At 43.8% G+C, this 21,481-nt stretch overlaps 1 protein-coding gene across 1 annotated transcript in view; it reads right to left on the bottom strand.

Moving 5' to 3' along the window:
• The window catches only part of FSTL4 (follistatin like 4), a 333,296-nt gene that overhangs the window by 185,367 nt on the left and 126,448 nt on the right, over positions 1-21,481 (bottom strand). The gene's annotated exons all lie outside the window — the stretch shown is intronic.

The raw sequence follows: 21,481 nt of genomic DNA, 5'->3' as shown, positions 1-21,481 counted from the left end.
TAACAGTGATATTAGCAAACAGAGGCTCTGAAACTGGTTTAAGATTGCTACATTAATTATTTTTGTTGGTGTGCTTGTCTTAATCCAAAGAGAAACGAAAGCAAGGCCGAGCAAATCAAAAGTGAAATGCAAAGTTGTGGAAAGAGCTGTGCAGACACAACGTGGGTATCAAAGCCCATCAGTCCCCACCATCGAGCACTGAGTTCCAGGAGAACTGAAGGAAAGGGCAGAGTGATGGAGCAGGTTCTTCTGAGGCAGAATTCCAGCTGCTGATTTCCTTTTCTCTGCGACCTTAATGAGCAAAGTCGGTCTGAACAGCAGGGGGAAGTCAGAGGGAGGAATCAAACACCTGCATACACACATCAACAAAAATAACAATAAAAACCCCAAACAAGTCTCATTGTCCAGGGAAGCTGTGGCTGCCCCATCCCTGGAAGTGTCCAAGGCCAGGTTGGGACGGGGCTTGGAACAACCTGGGCTAGTGGGAGGTGTCCCTGCCCATGGCAGGGGTTGGAATGAGATGGTCAAGATCTCCAGCCTGGCTGCTGTGTGATGACTCGAGCCTAAGGACAATCCCTTAGCCTGCATCATGGGATCACATCCAAACACACAATTCATTCCCAAGCACCTCTTGGGAACTCCCCTCTTCCTACCAACATTCCCTTCCTTTTTGTTCAAGACTCCCAGCAGAACAAAGATGAAGCACCAACGGGAGACAGGAGTTTGAAAAATTCATCCAACAACCTGCAATGTCACCAACAAGAGCTGGAACTAAACATGTCTGGGAAGACAAATTCCTTATCTGTTCAGCGCTGAAGGACATGGTAGGTAACATTAACTTGGCTAATTGTTTACTTGCTTAGCTAATCTAACATAATCTGCATTGATTAGGTTTTGATTTCATGCTGGGTGGCTATACAGCTTCCCTGTGCCTTTCAGGGGATTTGTGGACCGTACCAGAAAGACATTTTTATACCACGTTTAATGCTCCAGAGCGGCGAGGGAACAGCAGGGAGAGCGAAGGAGGAAGCTCTGCTGGCATTAAAAGGGTCATTAAACCCAGCATTAGGGAGAGGTCTTGTTTTGGGTTGCATTCAACATGCTTGATTAAAAATGAAGTGTAAGCAAAAGGCATCGAAGAGGAATATTCCAAGGCGAAGATCCTTGGGTGTGTAACTGCACAGAGCTTATGGACACTCACTCTCTTTTTCAGGCAGCTCCCACACATCTTTAGAGACCTCAGAGCCTCAGCCCACGGGCTCAACGCTCCAGTGGTTTAAGGGGGAATGTGTTATAACGAGCAGAACAAGATTCCAGTCGCTCCATAAATCCTGAACATGCCCATGAGAAGAACAGAGGGAATTTTAAGCCTGATGAAATGTTATAAATATGCACAGTTTTGATCACTGCTCCGAGTTTTACTGCCACGGGGCCAGAAAGTTTGCCCAGAGTTCATTTAAAGCGTTCTGAGCAGGAGAAGGAGGGGAGAGCAGGATTTGGCCTAAAGGAATGGAGTCTCACCTTTGGTGGAGGGAATCTCCTGAAATGCAGGATTCCTTGCATTTAGTGCTGTGGAGTTTTGACATATAAACAACAGCACAGGAGTGCAGAAGCACTGTTCTAGCTGACAAATGAAAAAGCTTGGGTGGCTTCCTGGGCCTTTAACAGGTAACCAAGTTCAGAGGCTTCACCTTGAAGCCTCCAGTTGGAATTTAGATTGATTGTGCCTAAAAGTCGTTTCTGTCTGACAGCTCATGTGAAGAGAGTTACTTCATTTCATAACAAATGCGTGGCCAGCAGCTTCAAAGTTATGGTCACAATTTAACAAAGTCCACTGGCAGTCCCAGAGGCTCCGTGGATGGGTGGAAGTCAATCCTGTCTGTCCGGGGGTGAGGGAAGTTGAGGTGGGGTAGGGGAAAACATCAGAAGCAAATCTGTGAGTGTTGTAACTCTTTTGTGGAAGAGCTCACAGATTTAATTGTTTGAACCTCTCTGCAGGAGCAAAATTCACCTGTTTCCTCAGACAAGGCTGCTGGTGGCTAATACACAATTTCTGTTCCACAGAGATGAGTTTTCTGGTTCATGGAAAAGGAAAATGAGCATTTTAGGTCACGACAACTTGGGAAGGAGATGATTTTCTCCAGACAATAACATGCCTATTTCTGTCCTAGGAGGGCAGTTCTGGAACATGCCAAAACCAAGGTTCAGTTGAATCCTCAAATTAGGTGGGATGAGCCAAGTCACACTTCCTCAGCTTGATCTTCTGCAACTGCTGAATGACAAAGACTTTCCAACATAGCTCCTGTTACCTAATTCAATATACACTCTTCTCTTTCAAATAAAACTGAAGAAGCTATGAAGCAAAGAAATTAGCCCATATTCATCCAAATTTTAAATTATTTTTGCTCATATCTGAAAAACATTTACTGCCTTTCCTGGAGTTAATTGACATGTTTGTAGGAAGGGGATTTAAAGGACTCAGAAAGCGTGTTCATGAAAAGTGGATTTCAGCTCTTCCTAAATAAATGTGCCAGGCAAAATGTTTGCAAACACATCCATCCAGCAACCTGTAATGCAAAGTGATTTCTCTGTCCAATCACAGCTGAAAGTATTCATATCATTTAGCAATAATAATCAGCTACTGATCTTAAATAATAATTAAGAAGTAGTCATTGCCTATTAGTGACAATCCTGGGAAGGGAAAGTGAGGGTGAATTAAGGCTACTGGCAAGGGATGCTTTCAGCTTTATTGTTCTAGTTAATTCTCATGTTGGCACTGCTTCATGCTGCTGTACCATACACACAGAAAATGGGAATAAATCCAGCCAAGTCACACTTGAAAACCCTTATTTTACTGCTGGGGCTACAGGGAGGTCATATAGTACAAAGGGTCCAATAAGATAACTATTCATGGACACAAACCAAATCTTGATAAATCAAAGTGAACCATTCCTGTGACATGAGATTTTATTTAAGTGTGTTTATCTATCTCTATGTATACACATGCATATGTGGTAAGGGTGTAGGGGCTGATTTGTACAAAGATCTGGTGAGGAAGTTCTATGGTAAGGATATAACTGAGGATTGAATGATTTATTCTGACCTGGGGCAGCTTTAAATTATGAACTTTCCACACTTGATATTCGGTGGCACAGAATATCAACCTTATTTCTCCCTAGTAAGAGAGAGGCCCCATTTTCTCTTCATCAGCTCAGTTTTTTCAGCTGTTGCACAGGACAAATCCTGTCCCTAGGTGAGCACTGATTTCAGTGAGTGCTGTGTGTGCACCACTGCCCAGCTCCTGTTCTGTTCAGAACACCCTCACTGATTCCTGCCCTTCAAAACTGCAATAATAGCATTGCACCAGCTGCATCAGAAACAGGTAAATCAGCCCAAAAGCCCAGATGGAGGAGAGCAGAACACCCCCTTTGTCAGGTCAAGAAAAGGGATTATTTCCATGGCTACCAGCAACTCTTAATTGCCATAACAGGCTCTTACTTCCAGAAAAGTAGTTAGGTTTGCAAAGAAGAGGGAACATGTACTTTGTGACAAAACCATTAACTGCAGGGAGAAGTTTTCAAAGTACAAGTGAAATATGGACTAAAATCCAGGCAGCTGCTCAGCATCTCCAGGAACACCACATGCTGTTCTTAGTCATCCCTGTCCTCCACAACCAAAGCAACACAAACATCTTGTTAAAATCTATTAATTCTCGTGATATTCCTGGTTACCAACTCTACATAGATAAAAATGATCAGATCTCCAGTTCCCCCTCTTGTGGTTCCTGTTGGTTTTTACCACAAAACTTCCACATAATCCCACGGGGTTATCAAAACAAGCCACCTTTGCAGGTGAGACTGGTTCTCACTTTGCCACTACTGGAAAGCTATTCCAGTGAGGATGTGTGAAAACAAGGAACATCTCAAAATCTGACACTGGAAAGAACGATGGCTGACCTTCCCAATAAATAATGCAAAACATGAGTTCATTTGGCCTAGCCTAGATAAAGATTAATTTTGAATCTTTCACTCCCCAGGGCTAAAAGTGTTCTAATTATCAGCAAAATGCCTTTTTTTTTTTTTTTAATGTTTTATAATGTTTAAGGTACCTCAAAATCAAATTGCCATCAAAGCCCACACCTCCTGCAACTGTAAATATTTGGAATATTGAAAGGGTGAATGTCAGTTATGGCAATGCTCTGTGGTGTGATTTAAACCTGGGCTAAAGAAACTCCAGATTCCAACTGCAGGGGCAACAACTGAGGATGATGGCTTGGGTGTTCAGCCTTGGGGGCTTAGAGGAGAAGCTGAGTTGCTTTTTCCCTGGGCTGTGTGTGTGGAAATCCTCATTGCACCACTGATTTTTTTTTCCCTATAAAATAGTGGTTTAGGATCCCAGAATCACAGAATGGTTAGGAAGGGACCTTAAAGATCCCCTAGTTCCAACCCAGGTGTTTTAGGAGACTAAAAAGATATTAAGCTGCACAAGGAATCATAACATTTGAACACTGCATTCCATCATTCTTTAAAAAAAAAACAAAAAAATTACAAATCCATAGGCTGATGGGAGATTATTGAAATACCCAAGGCTGTCTTGTCTTGTCAGACTCTGAGCTCATCAGAGCATAAAGCATCTACTGTTCTGAATTATTTTAGTTCCTGGCATAAGACAGCCCAGTTTTTGACAGTCACCCAAGTTTTCCACAATGAGCAGCAGCAGAGGGAGTTTGGTCTGGGAGGGTGGAGGTTGCAGGCAATGTTTCTGAGCTATTTTCTTGCTGGGAAGGTCCACTGGGGGTACCATCAGTGACTAACTATCAGCTTAAACTTTACAGAATCCCTACACCAAATTTCACACAACCAAGTGGCTTTCAAGATAGGTTAAAAAAAAAAATAAAGAGCAATTTTCATCATTGTGGAACAAAAGCACTCAAGCACCTTGTGATTGTAATGTAGGGAAAAGACGGTATTGGGTGATGCATCTGTCCCCCAGGTCCTGGAAGGAAATACAATGTGCTCTGAGTTACCTGCTGCTCACTTGAGGCATTCAATCTATAGTCATTTTAGAGTTTTACAGAAGACAATACAAACTCCTGTGCAATCAGGGACAACAGCTTTTGATGACAGAGAGCAAATAGACAGGGAATCCTTTCAGGTTCACAAAATAGATAAAAGGCCTTTTTTTTGTATTTCCAAATGATACTCAAGGCTCAGGTGTTACAGACAATACAAAAATAATGTAATATTGCTTCTCTCCAATGCACTTTTACTTCTGGAGTTAGTGCACCTATATTGATTCACTGATGGTGTTTATTCTCTATCAGCTTCACACACCCCCTTTTGTATGAGGTCAGTGCACAATATAAAAATAATACTGAACCTGGGAGGAAAAAAAAGTGAGGGCATTTGTGAGACTGGAGTCGAAATTGCCTCCTTGCTCCATTTAGTTCTCTAAGAGCAGAATTCTTTCATGCATTGTTTCCATTGTCTGTCATTTTTGATGATTTTTTCCAAAGCAAATAAAGAAAACACACCTCTTGCCTTGAAGTTCTAATCAAGTATTCTGCATATGGGCTGGGGAAGAGGGGAAAACAGAAGGAAGGAGAAAAAGGAGTAGATATACCTGGTGTTCCTCTGTCACAGACAGCTGTAGTTTCCAACAGTTTTATTTATATGCAATTTTCAATGGCTTCAGTGGAAATTCACCTGAAGCATAAATCCTGATCCCTAAGGCTCAGAAGAAAGTTTGTGAAAGCCAAGCCAAGCCCCACTGCTCAGAGGAAGTTGTGTATAATTAGCAGGACCCCAGCGCTGAGCTGAGCTGACACAAAGCACTCTGGGGGCTCCTTACCTGGACCTCAGGAGCCTTGGATCACACTTTAGCAGGTGAATGACCTGGGAAACAACAGCCACTGACTAAAATTCATTATTCAAACACTATGGGGGATGTAGAACACAGGACAAAAGCTGGTGTGTTATTTCTGACGTTTCAGGATTTGAAAAACAGTACTATCAATCCTAAAATTTGCTCCCTGAGGAGTGTCCTATCTACCTGCTCACCACATTGAGTCCTCCATGAAGGAATTATTTGGATCATTCTTTTAAAAATGGGGTTTGTTTGCTTTGTTTACAAAGCAAAGTGGAATGGAAAGCACCCAATAGCTCTTAAGTTGAACCTCAGAACTGGACACCCACTTAAAACTGCATTAACATAACAAAACGCAATGTACTCTCTAGTCAATGAGAGAGAGAGCAGGGCAGGGAGAGAGATTGCTAAATAAAGGCAAATCAAAAAAAAAAAAAAAAAAGAGAGGTTTGATGTATTTTTTAGTAATATATTAATTTTTCAGGTTGTACATTGATGAAGGTCACTGGTGACAGTGACTCGTTGTTGACTGATCAAAGGCCATCACAGCCAGCAGAAGTCTCCAGGGAGCCTCCCTGCGTGAGCTGTAAGTCAGCTGTTTCATTTCAGAGACTTCCCCAGAGTGCAGACCTGCTCAGTGTGAGGGGCATGAACAGCAGCCCCATCAGCACCCTCAGCTCGGGGCAGGACGAGGCATCTGCCAGGGCCCAATGTCAGAAAATGGGTCAGGCTGGTAGAAAGACTAAGATGACTTAGGAGGACATGAGTGGGTAAGAAATGAGACAAATTCGCACTCAAAGTAAAAAATTGATATTTCTTTTTTAACTAAAAGGAGGTAAATGTGCCCCCAGAGCCCAAGGGAGCTGAAGCCATCTGATTTTACAGGGGCCTCTCTTTGTACCACATTACCCTTCTGCTTGTAAAGAGCATTTTGCTCCTGCTCCTTTGGCCTTCAGTGGAAAACAGCAACAAACAGACCTAAATTCACTTTGGTGCAAAATAATCCTGATCCTAATTAGGAATGTTGGCCAAATATCTGCATATAGATGACTGATACAAAGAATTGCACTGTTGTTCCTTCAGCATTCCCTGACTCTTTCTCCTCTAAATGCCAGCATTTTATAGATTCTTTCCCCTTTTTTATTCTTCATAAAACCACTTTCAGTCCAGCATAATTTTCCAGGCAAACTGCACACTTGTCAGATCACCTGATTAAGAGCCCCATACTCATTACTATAAAAACCACACATGCCCACTGAATCATTAAAAAGCAGATTGGTCAGTAATAATAATCATTTTTTTGCTAATAAATACAGCTCAGCAAGCCTAATTCTGTGCCCTACTCAAATACCAACAATGAAGAATTTAGCCCTTAGAAAGTACATTACTGAATGTACTATTAGTGCACTGGTCTTGGTCAGGAACATTCCTACTGCCTTTAAAGGGCAGCCAGTTCATGGATTAATTATGTCACTCAACGAGGGCATTGATTTCTTGGAAATCTCTTCATGCACAAAGGCAATTTGAATATTCATCCCCCCTGTGTCCACAGCCAAACCTCAGGGCTGAGGCTGAGGGCAAGGCAACAAGCTGCACAAGGGGCTTTACACACTCCTGGCACTGGGCAGCAGTGAGTAGAGGTGAAAACCTCTCAACAGGAACCAATAAAACAGTATTTGTAGCCAGGCAGGGCCTGCTGCTCTTCCACCTTCAAGCCTCTTCATCTTCCTGTCTCAAAAACGTGAGTGTGCTGTGACTAATTTCAACGGTTCATAATGAGCCATTTGGAAAAATCTGTATTTTTTTTTTTGCAGGTCTCAAAATAGCAGAATCCAAAACACATACTGAATTCATTAGCTGCAGAATTTAATCAAGGGAAAAAAAAAGAAAGATTTATGAAAATTCTCCCATCAGGAACCAACACAGTACAGCTCATTGTAGTTCTGATGCTGAGTGATTTTAACAGACTTTGGTAAACAAGTTACATCAGTGAGTTAATTTCCAATTACATTAATAATACTGAGCAATGAATATGTTAAAATATATTCATCGTGCAACAAACCTCATGTTAAAGTTCCATCCATATTTAGTTGGTTGTCAGCTTTTGGCTGTATCCTAAATAAAATCTAGAGCTGATTTTTTGCTTGAACAAGAGCTTTTGGAGAATAATTCTTCCTTCTACTGCTTTCAACCTCTGTCTCTTTTTAGAAGACAATTTTATTCTCCAGGCACAATCCTCCTGCCCCAATGCATGGAAAGCTCTGAACCCCATAAAAATCACTCCAAGGAAAGAGCTGTATCATTCTCTCCTGCTTTTCCAATAAGCTTCTATTTATACAACAGTATTTATAAAGAAATCCATCTACAGTAATTTCTGATGGCATTCAACAAGGGTCAAGAGATTTTCACATTCTGGAAACAAAGAACTTCACTCAGCAAAGGTTCAACTGAAAGCACCTGGAGTTCAGGAGTGCTACCAACAATTATTCTATAGAACAAACATGCTCAGTGAAAATCCTTTGAGGAGGAAAAAGGTCAGGAAATCTGTCATTCTACAAGGATGATCTTAGTAGTACATGAAGGAGCCCTCCAAAACGTGATCTAACATCTACTGAGAAAAACAATAGGAGTACTGTTATTGAAATGCTACCAGCTCCTTAGAATTGCTCATTATTGCCACGATGCAGATTATTTCTTCCAAAGAAGAGTTCTCATTTTGCTTTGAAAGATTCAGTGTTTTGCTCTCCCCTGACTGGAATGAACTTTTGACTCACAGGCTGAAGAAATTAAAGGGAGAAGGAAGAAATCAGAGTATGTGGGCACGCAGGGAGGAGTGTACTAAAGCAGGGGTTTGGTGTGTGAGAGGTCTGAGAGCTACAGAAATACCAATGTGGAACTGCATATGGGCTTGGAAACTCAGTAAAAACCCAGTGCTGCTAAAACACATTGCTGAAAGCAAATCCTTTGATGAGAAATTTAAGATTTGAAACGGTGATTTGTTTGTCCCAGCCCAATTCATTAGTTCTGAGCAAGTGCTGCAGCTCGGAGGATAAATTTCAGAGTGCTCTCGGTCGGTGAGAGGGGCTGCCTAATGGCAGGCAGTCATTTCCCTGCTCAGGAGCTCCTGGTTTCCATGTGATTTAAAATGCCACCAGAAATAAAGGAATCATCAAGGCTTGGCCTTGATGTACGAGCCCATTGAAATCCCTGGGGTGAGACACTGAGGCTGCTCTTCCAAAGCAGCCCGCACAGGATCATTAAGCAGTGCAATAACCGGCTGCAATCCGCTCCTGCAGCACCAGGATGGAGCTGTGGTGGGTTGGGTGTGCTGGAAGAGCTGCTCCATTACTGACAGCTGAGCAGAAAGGCTAAACAGGACATGAAAAACAGCTCTTCAGGCTGCAGGTGGGACCCAGCACGCACAGAACGCTCCTCCCTCATGCAGGGCAGGAGGGAAGGTAATTGGGATGCTTGACGTGTGCTGAAGGAATTTGGTTTCCCAGAGGTATCCTCTGGGGAGAAGTATTCCTTTGATAGTCCCAGCTTGCATGTCCAGAGCTGGGGATCGTGGTCCATGACTGTTCTGTACCTCCAAAAGTGACGCCTTTGGGAGGTCAGGAAATGGTGGGGCTTTTGGTTGGTTGGTCTTTCAGTTTGTTTACTTTTATTTTGCTTATTATGTTTGTTTTCTTTGCTTGTTCTTACCTACATGGAAATATAAAGGAGGAGAGTCTTGTTCAGTGGGGTTGGAAAGATGAACAACACCACACAACTGGGAAAGCTGCTGCTTGCTGGGTGCTCCTGAGTCCAGAAGCCGAGCAGGAAGAGGCAGAGTGGTGACATTGTCCTTTCAAATACACCAGACACTCATGCTGAGCTGCTCTGGAGCTCTTAAAGACTGACATGAATTATTTAACCATGGACAAAGGAGAGGAAAATGGTTCCAAGACTCTCCAGCTTCTGCTTTGTGCTCTGGACTTAAAAAACTCTCCATCCAGCCCCACTAGAGACAGTGGAGAACTTGTGGTGGTCTTCACCCATCTCCTCCATTTTGTCTCCTGACACAGGACACCCACTGAATGCTTTGTAAGAGATACCTCTCCTGATAGGTCTTTCCCTTCTTGAACAATCGCTCCTAATAAACTACTTTATCGGTTCTGCTTACATACTGTATTTCTGAAAACAAAACAATAAATGGCTGTAAAACCAATAAAATGGACCAGGCTAGTGGTTTATTGCAAACAAGCCAATACCACACACTGCAGCATATTTTTCAGCTCAATGCACCGGGATTCTTATTGTCCAGGTGAATGTTCCTGGCTGTAAATTGCAGCTCTATAGCTCTTTTCCAGCGCTCTCTAAAACTTCTCCGGGTTGATGTGCCTTAAAACACTGCTAGTCCTTGGACAAATTTATGGGGAGGATAAAGCTTGGTAGTTCTGTGCCACGGCGTTTTTAACTTTGCCAGCCACCCTTGGAAGCGCTTTGAGATGCTGCCCAGGGAGCACAGATTGCACAGCCCAGCTGGGAGAAATCCCTCAGCAGCCCTTGGCAGACACAGCCCTGGGCTGCCTGCAGGGAGCTGGAACCGTGGAATCCTGCAGTGGTTTGGGTTGGAAGGGACCTTGAAAAGCAGCTCATTCCAACCCCCCTGCCATGGGCAGGGACACCTTCCACCAGCCCAGGTTGCTCCAAGCCCCCTCCAGCCTGGCCTTGGACACTTCCAGGGCTGGGGCAGCCACAGCTTCTCTGGGCAACCTGTGCCAGGGCCTCCCCACCCTCCCAGGGAAGGATTTCTTTCTAATATCTAATCTAAATCTACCTTCTCTCAGCTTGAAGCCATTACCCCTTGTTTTGATCCAGCCAGGGGACTGTATACTAACTTTAAGTGATGCTTCCCAAAGCCAGAACTCTGCACATCTTTCTGGCAATGCTCATACTCACTGCAGCTTTGAGTGAGGCTAATATTGACTGAAAAAGCTTCACTAAGACTCTTCAGCATAGTTCTTCTAACTTTTCCTGTTCATTTTCTTCAGGTATCACTCACTGCCCCCCAAAACAAGCCCCTTTGGCAGGGACCTCTTGGAGCAGCTTTGCTGCATATCTAGGTGCAGCTGTATCATCCTGTAGGGTCACAGTGCTCTACACCAGCCAATCTGTCAAAACCCACTCCTTCCCAAGGAGGGACAGTCACCCCAGGCTGGTGTGAGGGCCTGAGCCTCAGCTGAGTTTGATTCTGCAGGTGTGAGAGCCCAAAGCACAGACCAAACTATGAGCACACACCTGAAATCCAAATTTCTTAAGATGTCTTTTTTTTTTGTGAACTCAGTGTTTGCATCTGTGAAATGGGCAGAATGATACTATGCACACATTCCAAAAAACTGCATCCACTAATTACAAAAACTCGCTTTTCTGACCGCTGCATAAGGCAAGTGGTTGATTTTGGATGACCTTGCCCAGTATTAATGCAGATGTTATTTGTGCTGAAGCAATCTCCAGTCCTCTGCAGCACACGTGAAGTGGCAGTAGATTAGTGGAATACATTTCTTTAGTGACTGTGGGAATAATTTCATGCCCAGGAGAAAGCAGCTTCCTTAATACACCTTCAATCCTGTCAGCAGCACTTTGAGCCAGCAAGGCTTGCCCGTCAGTCTCTGACAAGCACAGCAGGGCAAGAAGAAGTGTAAAACAATCCCTTCCTAAACTCTGTGTCTCACTTTATCATGTTATGATAAAGAGCAGCTCCTCTTCCTTGGTTGGTTGCTACAGCAGCTGATTCTTCCCAAATGAGGATTTCTACTTATTTTTTTTCTGACAACTGTCACTCAAAATCATCAGTGACTAAAACCAATATTGAGCAGAGAAGGCAAAGCTACTTCAGGGCTGGAGATGACCTCTGAGTCCAGATACTAATATAATTTCAGCCAATATTATAACTTATATAGCAAGCCTGTTTCTCCCTTTGCCACAAGTCCCTTCCCCATGTATAGCTGCTGCTTTGTTAGCACATGGCCAACCCAACCTGGGAGATCCTTGGTCTTCAGTCCCAGCTCCCACAGAGTGGCATAAAAACTCCAGAAAATAGATCTCATGTTTACAGGAGGAAGGTTTTGTTAAGAGAAAATACTTTGGGCATTAACTTGAGGCAATAATTTTCCTGATTCTCACCTTTCATTTCAGCTTTGTGTTCAACACGGCTGAAGATCAAATACACCTGATCCTATTACCCAGAAATCCATCCTAGGCTGGCAAGAGATCTCAGCAAAGTGTGATTAGGGAGACATAAATATGATAATGAAGCTGTTACATCACATTTCTCTAGTTTGATACTGTGTGAGCTTCCTTTATTCATCTATTTATAGGCTCTGATGCACACACTGATGTCAGAAGGTGCCTTTCTTCCTTGCCTTGGCCGATATAGCAGGAATAGCTCCCCTGCCTCTCCTCATGCCCATCAGCCACACCACGGTAACCCCCTCGAGTGCCACTCCAGTGTGTCCTGAAAGCCAGCAAGGTCTGGGAGGGAAACCCATTGCAGAGCTAAAGATCCTCCCCAGTCTCTGTGAAGTCAGTCTGACTGCTCCTTCAGTGTGAGATGATGTGGACACTCAGGGCAGCTGAGGACTCTGCAGTGTGACATCAGGACCCGAGCTGTGGTCAAGTGGCCAGCAGAGAATTAACTCGAGCATTGGGACACTGGTGACATTTGCTGTCACTGAAAAGGCCCTGCTGGACTCTGCCTGTGACACTGATGGAAAGGCAGCCCTGCCCTGGGAAGATCCTCCCTGCAGGCTCTTCACAAAACTTCAAGTAAAGTGCACTCAGTTCTGCAAAGGAGGAGAGAAATCCTCAAGGGCAGGAATGTCACTGAAGTGAACTTAAATCACATGAGGGATAACTCCACTGGGAGAACAGCAGACATCAGTCATCAGTGTGCTTGCTTAATATCCCCTGTTTTGGAATATTTCTGCTGTCAGTAATTTTGCTCATCTGCTGGGCAGCCAAGAGGATGAACAGAATTGCTCTTTGCAGACTAAAGCCACGGACCATTGCAAACAGCCTCTAACAAGAGCACTTGCCAAGCACCTGAGACTGATGATTCATCATTTTTGCCCACTTTTTTTACAGGTACCTGGCTAATGGTGCCAGATTAACAGTCCTGGCAACTCAATCCCTCCATCCCTCTCAGAGGCAGATCTGCACAGCAGCCTTCAGCTTGCCCCTCTCCTCTCACTGATGAGGGAGATGCTCCACCAGCTCCCTCCTTGGATGATGGGATTCCCCCCAGTGGCTGTTGCTACTGGAAAAGCAATATCTGGGTGCTCCAAAGAGTGCTAAACTTTTCTGGTACGTTGTTAGCAGGTAGCAAAGTGGGCTGCAAAGGGAGGCAGAGCCACCAATGCCTTTTTCAAGCACGGGAAGCTGAGGCTGAGAGCAACAAAACTACTTGGCCCAGGTTAAAAGCTGCAAAGCCAGAAATAAACCCCAAACCTCATGAGCTCAAACCTCTGTTGACAAGGCTGACTGTTTAGATCAGGGCTTGATCAAAGACTGGAAGGTTTTCCCCTGTTATCTGCACTGAAGTCTTTTTTTCCCCTCAGTGTCCAGAGTTGTTGCCCCTAAAATCGTTTTGGCTCGCTGCTCTTTGCTTGACCTCTTTCATGGGAGGAGAAACCTCAATAAAATCCTAGAATATCTCCTTGATCATCCTTTAAAATTTGCTCTAATATGTCTGCTATGACAATCTAATAATCTAGTCCTGATTTTAAGTTCACAAGTGACAAACTCTGCTTTAGACCTACTTAAAAAGCACCACCAAAAAAACCCCAACAACACACCAACCCTATACTTTTCTCTACCTTCACTTCCACCTAAAATGAAACAAAATAAAATCAGGCCAGACCCTCTCTACTCAAACACTGACCAAGCCAAGCAGTTGCTCAACAGATTCCTGAGTGAAACAGCTGTGAGGCTTCGACTGATTTCTCTGTCTTGGAAATAACTGCAGCAACCAGTTTCGATAAAATCAAGAACACAAACCTGACATTTAATCTCAGTATGTAGCTGAGCACACAACACAACTGTGGCCCAAAGGGCACTGCCTGTGCTCACTCAGGAACATCCCTCTGAGCCCCAGAATCCTGGTTTTGGAAGCTCATCAGCTTCAGGCAGCCAGACTGTAATCCCCTGATAAATACCTGTTCCGAAAGGAGGAAAAAAAAATCCACCCACTCCTGAATTAATATTGATTTCATGTCAATTGCTTTATATTCCCACTTACACAGACTGCAGGTCATTGATGGAGAGGATCCTCAGAAAGCAAAATGAAAATGAACTGACATCCAGCAGCAGCAAAAACCAAAAGTTTCCCTAACAAGCAATAATGATTTAGAAGACTGTAGCATCTCTAGTTACTCCACAGTGTGGGAGAAATATAACTCTGCTTCTCTTTCTTTCAGCAGCTCATAAATCTATCAGGGGCTACACTTAACTTGAAGATCAAACAATCAGCAGATACTGGTAAACACTGAAGCTTCTTCAAAGTTCAGGAGAAAAAGAAGCCAGGAGTGGCTTTTTCTCATGTTTTCTCATGTGGCTTTTTCTGATGTTTCAAGTATAATGATAGATCTTCAGATTAGGCAGCTCTCATAATCTTTTTAGCCCTATTTTTCTTATCTACTGTTATTAGCTGACAATTGCTCTCAGAGTGCATCATCTCCCCTCACACACACCTGCATAAACCACATCAAAGCCAGGTGTAACCCAGGAGAGCATCAAACCCACTGCACCAGGAGTGCATTCAGCAGGGCCTTTGTGTGGCCAGAGCAGCTGGATGGATCTGCTGGAGCTGCTGCACAACCTACCCAGAACAAACCAATTTCACAACAGAGTGCTCTTAGGTCTTTGTATTTTATAGATGCAATTCTCATTACGTTTGTGTTCCTTGTCCCTCTCTTTGGGTCCTCTGCTCTTCTCATCCTGGATTCCTCTTCTGTTTTTCGTTTTTCCTGCCCTTCTGTTCTCTCTTAGCTCTGTGTCTGTGTGACCTTCACCCAGCAGAGAGGGGACTGCTTGTCTTGCTGCAGCTCAGATGGGATCTCTCTGCTGTGGTTATAAGGAAGCCAGTGAGATCTGATTTAATTCCACATCCCCCAAACAGATCTAACTGCATTTAATTTCTGGCTCTTTTCTTGACACCTGAAATCCTTATTTTCTCCCTCACCATGTTCTCTAACTAACAGGAGAATAATGAGAAGGCCCTTTCAGCATCTGAGTTCTACCCTGAGAGTTTCCTGACGAGCCACTTCCAGCAAATCCATGTCTGTCTGAAACCAGAATGGGCACTCACCTGTCCAAGTCCTTCTGACTGGTTGTGCTCAGCTGCTGCTTTTGCACCAGCCTACACCATCAGAAATATGACTGTGCTTTCATGGGAAACACACAGCAGAACATGAGTAAATGTCTGGCTAAATGAGGCACAGCATTTGGAAGTGGTTAACCTGTCCAACTTTGATAAAATGATTGATATTAAAATTCTGAGCACCAGCATCTGAGAAACCATCCTGTGTATACAGGAGATAAAAGCACCTGAGGTCTCTCAGGCAACCCTTTTGAGTGGTAAGTCTCTTGATTTTTCCAAATCTGGATTTAGAAGTCAAAATCAAATTTTAATGCAGCTGAGAGCCCAGACTCCTGCCTAGTGCAGGGATGGTTTAGTCCTGTATTGGAGCAGGAGGCAAGAGCTGGCCATGATGTTTGTAACCTTCTCCTTTGCCCTCATTAATGTTTTATTAATATTTCGTATTCCACAAAAGCAGATTTTCCTCTGTGCCTGGCATTAAATGCTGATCAATATTAATCTTTGATTAAAAAGAAAGGGACAGAAAGAGAGAGCAAGAGTGAGACTGGAGAAAGGATTTACAGGAACTTCAGCAGAGCTCCTAAACCAGCAAGGCTGGTGAAATAACCAACTGGACAAGGAACTGGCCCACAGATGAGGCCTGGGGGTGACTGGTCACAGTTCAGTTGGAATATCCATGATCAGTTCCCAGGAGCCAGCTTCCCAAAGCCCATTAAAGACAATGGGCACAGTAATATTAAAAACTCTCTGAGCTGATGGCTCTACCCTACTGACAACAGATTGGCAACACCTGACAGATGATTAGAGCTAAACTGTCTAGCAAAATGCAAATAGGCCTATGCAGAAATGGAAAATTACCATAAAATCTTCAGGACTGCAGGAAACTTCAAAGCTAATTTGGGCATTCAGCTAAAACTTCCATGTCCCTGTTAGCAATGTCATGCTGCTCCCTCAGTTATCCTTCTAATTAGAGCAGCATGGACAGGGGCACAGGAGAGAGAACAGCTCAGATAAGAGAAGTTACACAGGTTAGAAAGCTGGGGTCTAGCTGATCCAGGACAATTTTAATTTAGACTCTCCCTTTGCTGGGCACACGTGGAGAAGACTCACCTACTCTCTATCAGGTTATTTCTTGGGTACTTAACAATCAGAGCCAGAGTGGGTGTGATCGTTTCTGCTGTGTGGCTACAACTGCAGCTGCACTGTTCTCACTTTCAGGCACTAAAGTTCAAGTGTAAAACACTCCGTTCTCCACGCAGGCATTAACAAAGGCTACATCTGCATTAGCAGAACTCAGATCCTGAAATCGGTGGAAATAGGTTACAGTGTTTTAGCTGCTTTCTTCACACGTCTCTTTAATGTGGAGAACCACTTCCCTTTCAAGGTAAGATCCGTGAGTCATTTCAGGATAATTTAAAGCTGGGGCAAATCCAAACTCCCCTCTGCAGACGAAGAAAATTCTCTTGTCACAGAGAAGCCTGCCTTTTCTCTTTTTTTTTTTCTTTCTTTTTTTTTTTTTTTTCTGGAAAGGGATGAAGAAAATACATGAAGAAAAAGATTCTTTGGAGAGAAATTCAGGTACAGCTGTTTGTCTGCTGCGTATCAGCAACCACACACAAGTGTCTCTGTAACCCTTCCTCAGTGCAGGTAAAAGCTGAGCACAGTTCAGTGAATGCTCAGCCCTCAGCATTCCAGCAAGTGCTGCTACAGCCACAGAATGGGTGTCTTAAGCAAATGCTTCAGCAAATGTGCTCTTCAAAAACATGGAAATTCAGGATTACTTGCTAAGGTTATGGAAATCGCTGCTTAGTTGGCTGGAACTGCTCTGGTTCCTACAAGTTGAGATCAAGCCCCAAATCTCCAGGCTCGTAGGATGGAGTCCCTCAAGCACATAATGTTGGATCTTCCCTGGCAAAGAATGGCTTTATTAATGACCACACAGAAAAGCCATTTGAATAAGATTCTCACTGCTCTTTAAAGCCCAGACTCTCTCAGGGCAAAGCTGCTGAAACAACTTTCTGAATCATTAGTTTAGGTAACTATCAATTGCCAGTACTTCTCTGCCCATTTTTCCTCCAGGAAAATCACTGGCCATCCAGACACAGCAATTCCAGTTGCTTCCCTGCCAGGGGCAGTGCCAGCCCTGGAGCAATCCCAGTCCTGGGGCAATCCCAGTAAAGGCAGTATTGGTAGGATTATTTTCAGTATCTAGATCAGTGATTTTATGTCCCTCTGTATCCCCTTTGTGCTGCCCCAGAGCGTGGGAGCTCCAAGCATCTCTGAGCAGAAAGAAACACCCCCTCCCAAAAGTTCTCTCTCTGCCAGCAGGCTCAGAGCTGACCAGGAACGGGAGCAAAGGCTCCATATTTGCATTTGCAATTCCACATTTAGCCCAGTAATTTCAGCTCATCACATAATCCCTTCTGCTCGTTATGTCTGCTCTGTGAGAGGAAAAAAAATTAGCAGGAAATTGCTGCTTTAGAATAATCTGAGAGCTGACACAGAATAACCTGACAAGCTGCAGTGCTGGGGAGCATTGCTGGAGCTTTATATTCAAACTAGGAAGTATTAAATATTATACAAGTTGTTTGCTTGCAGTTCATGTCAAAGCAGGAGGGCCTGGGCTAACCCTTGGAGAGAAGAAAAGGGAGAATAAATAGATCATCAGCTGCTGCAGAAAATGTCCTGCCAGTGATCGTGGATTTATGAATTCATACAGAGGCACGTCTCCACACAGAGCTGAATTGTCTAGTCATTTTAAAGATAAATATTGCAGATGGGTGAATAATTCACTTGTACAAATGTTCACTGAAAACAAATTAACTGGCTTGTGTGTACAGGTAATGTGAAATTGTAATAGTTATTTCACTGAATGTTTGAAAAGGCAGTTTCTAGAATTCATCCAGCCTGTCTCAGTAAGTACCTAAGCTACCAAAATCTTCAAAAACCAGCTTTAGAGTCTTGTCCAACGTTAACCTGCAGGTTCCAAAGGGGATGTTAATTAGATTATCACAGTGTGCACACAGAACACTGCAGCTGGGACAGCTGGTGGTGATCTTTGCAGAAGTAAACACAGGGCTGTATTTCACACAGGAATGTCAGCACCAACACCTATTTACAGTCAGGTTGGAATAGAGGGGATTTTAAAATACTGACACGAGGGGTGTTTCCAGCTTGCCCAGGAATTGCTCCCACTGTGCCCCCAGCACCGCGAGGAAGATGCTGTGCTGGCTCTGGAGGCGTTCATCACCCGCCAGATTAAGTCTATAAAAAGGGGATTATGGGCAGTCCATTTGCAGCACAACACAGACATAAAACTATAATAAGTTACTGAGATAATGAGGCAGCAGGACATAAAAACTCCTGCACACAAAGAGAGCCTGTGCTCTCCGAAGCAACAATTCCCTTGGCAGCACACCTTCCCTGCAAGCCTCCTCAGAACCCTGTGCCGCTTCCTCCGCCTCATTTAGGAGAATTCCCAGAGGTTGGGAGTTAAAAATACAGTTATCTGCTAAGCTGTCGGGGTGTTTTTCCTCTAAAATCCCACTGCCTTCCCCATGGCAGTCCCAGCCCCTGCTCAGAACAGGGGACCAAGCACAGCTCCCCAAACACAACCTCAGCACGGCTTTGAGCCTGTTGATTGTACTGATGACCCAGAGGGACACAGACCTACATCAATCCACAAATAACTAATTGTTCCTCTTAATTCGGCTTGAAAAAGCACCAAAACACAACAGGGAAGGAAAGCCTTACCCAACAAATGCTCATTCCTAGAATTTGAACCTACTATAAATACCCCTTCAGGAAAAGGTTGCTTGATCAATTTGATCAGAAGAAAATGGGTCATATCACTAAAAAATCCCCCCTCCAAAATGGAGTCTCATCCATCTGCTTCCAAGCAATACCTTCAGTCATTAGCTGGGCTATACTGGAAATGTCCCATTGTATTTTTCCAGCTTCCCTTTCTTTTTCTTTCCTCTTGCTCTTTGAATTTGCCTTTGCCCTGATCTGAGGGGGAAAGCCTTTAATCAAATGTAGCCTTTGCTAAAGGAATATTTCTGAGGCAGACCTGTGTAAATATAGAGTATCTCAATAACTCTCCAATAGCTGTAACATTTGGGGTTTGAAATGCTTCCTTCCACCATCCTATCCATCACAGAGACCATCCTAAGGCCCACAACAGGAAAAGCATTTTGGGAGCACAGCCGAGCTGCCCGTGATATACAGCAAATGCTCAGTGGAAATATTTTATTTTCATGGCAGCCAATATATGAGACACAGCTACAGGGATTTAAATATGATACTCAGGCTCATTAGTAAAGCAAGCACAGATAACAAGGATTTACTGAATGTTACTGTCTGACTTGGCCAGCTTTCCCAAAGGGATCATTAGGATGCTAAGAAAGTTTTTTGTCTGCATTTTTGGGGGAATTAACTCTGCTCTCAGGAGTTCCTGTGTGTTCAGCAAAAAAAACCCCACAAACTTTCAGATATTTGAGTTGTGCTTGGCCAAAACTCAGACAAGCAGCACTTCTGTGTGAAGGACTCTCTAAAACATTGGCCTGGGGGTGCTTTGCCCCTCCTGCATCCAGCCTGGTGCTCCCTGGCCCTGATTCCCTGAGCTTTGCAAGGTCCTTTTGACCCCTATTTTTATCCTGCACCTTCTTACCTTAGATGTTCAAATGACAGGGCACACAAAAGTCACTTCTGATACTTCATTAGTGGGTCTGCAGCATATAGAAGGTCCAAATTTTTTTTTCCCCTCAAGTCCTGAACAGGTGATGATGGGTTTTATGTGCTTGAACTGCAATGTGCTCCTCATTGCCTTTAATCTGCCTTTGCAGATCAGTTCAGGAAAGGTTGATATTAGAGAAGTGTTTACTTCAGCTTAATCCATTAATGTTTATGAAGTGCTGTCAAAATACAAAGTGTTGTATGTTTAGTGAGGGTGACTTTAATATTATTGTGGCTTCAACTAATACATAAATAATCGTGGGACAAAGTGCTGTCCAATAACTGTCATTGTGGCTTTATTGCATCTACTTAGAGCTCATTTTTGTCCTTTGATTATATTACAGAACTTTGTTTGCCTCTGTACAAGTAAAACATGATCCAGCCTGGCTCTATATATCTTCTTCAGGCTCCCTGATGTTCACAGGTTTTCAAGGTTTTTAAGGTCAACATCGAGTCCTTTTGAACACAGGAGTTTAATTCCTGGCACAGACAGCCAGGTTTGCATGGAGAGTTATGAGATTTTATCAAACCAGTGAATACACCTGAAGAACAAAAAAGCTTTTGGGCACACAAGCTCTTCTCCAAGTCAGAAACTTTGCATTGTGCAGAGCCACAGAGCACAGCTACAGCTGCATCACTGGGGCATCTGTGCAGGGGAAAGCTTGAACAGAGACCATTTCATTTCTGAAAAGCAGCCATTTCCCCCAGAATGACATTAAAAAGAGAGCAGATCTCTTCATCACTCTGTTAGGTCAGGGAGGGCACATCTTCACGGTGCCAGGGAAGGCGGCACAGAGTCGGAAATAGCGTCGACCCAGGGTGGCACAGACAGCTCAGCACCACACAAAAACCAGCCTGGTCCTGAATTACACACCTAGAAAGGTGCTCTGGTGAAACCAGCCTCGCTTTTGATGTGGTTCTTCTCACAGTTCTGGAATGATCTCACCCTTTTAGGTCAGACATGTCCTAAATTTGACAGCAGGTAAGGATGGGGTAGTGCCAGCAAACTTTGCTTTGGGTCAGTGGCACAGCCTGGGGGGGATGGAGCACAGGGCTTGGATAGTCCATCCAGGCTCTGCTTGGTCCTGTCTATAGGATAAACAAATGTCACCCTCCCATAACACATCTCCTCTTTTGGGGGTTCCTTCCATCTAATCATTCTTCCCCCTAATCATTTGTTCATTGGTTACAGGGATCATCAGTAATTTGCACTCCTTTTAAGTTCCATTTCAAACTAAATGGATCTTCTATTGCAGTCACTTGGGGAAAAATCAGTTTTCTGCCTAACCAAGACTTCACATCAATCAGGTTAATAGGAGTGTTAGAACATTTCCTAATTATAACTACAAACATTTGTAGGCTCCCTAGTGATGAGAGCTCTTCCCATGCCATCATGTTAAATCACCCCTGGGCTGGCTGATGAGCAGAGCACAAACCCCAGGGGTGGCAGCAGCCCCTCAGCCTGCCCTGCACTGGGGGCATCATCAGCAGTGACTGATGGGTGATGTGGAGATGTCACAG

This window comes from Myiozetetes cayanensis, unplaced genomic scaffold (genome assembly GCF_022539395.1).
Source record: "Myiozetetes cayanensis isolate MyiCay16 unplaced genomic scaffold, myiCay2020 scf17, whole genome shotgun sequence".
NCBI classification, from domain to species: Eukaryota; Metazoa; Chordata; class Aves; order Passeriformes; family Tyrannidae; genus Myiozetetes; species Myiozetetes cayanensis.
Note: the sequence above shows the minus strand (reverse complement) of the source record. Positions and strands in the feature narration are given on the sequence as shown.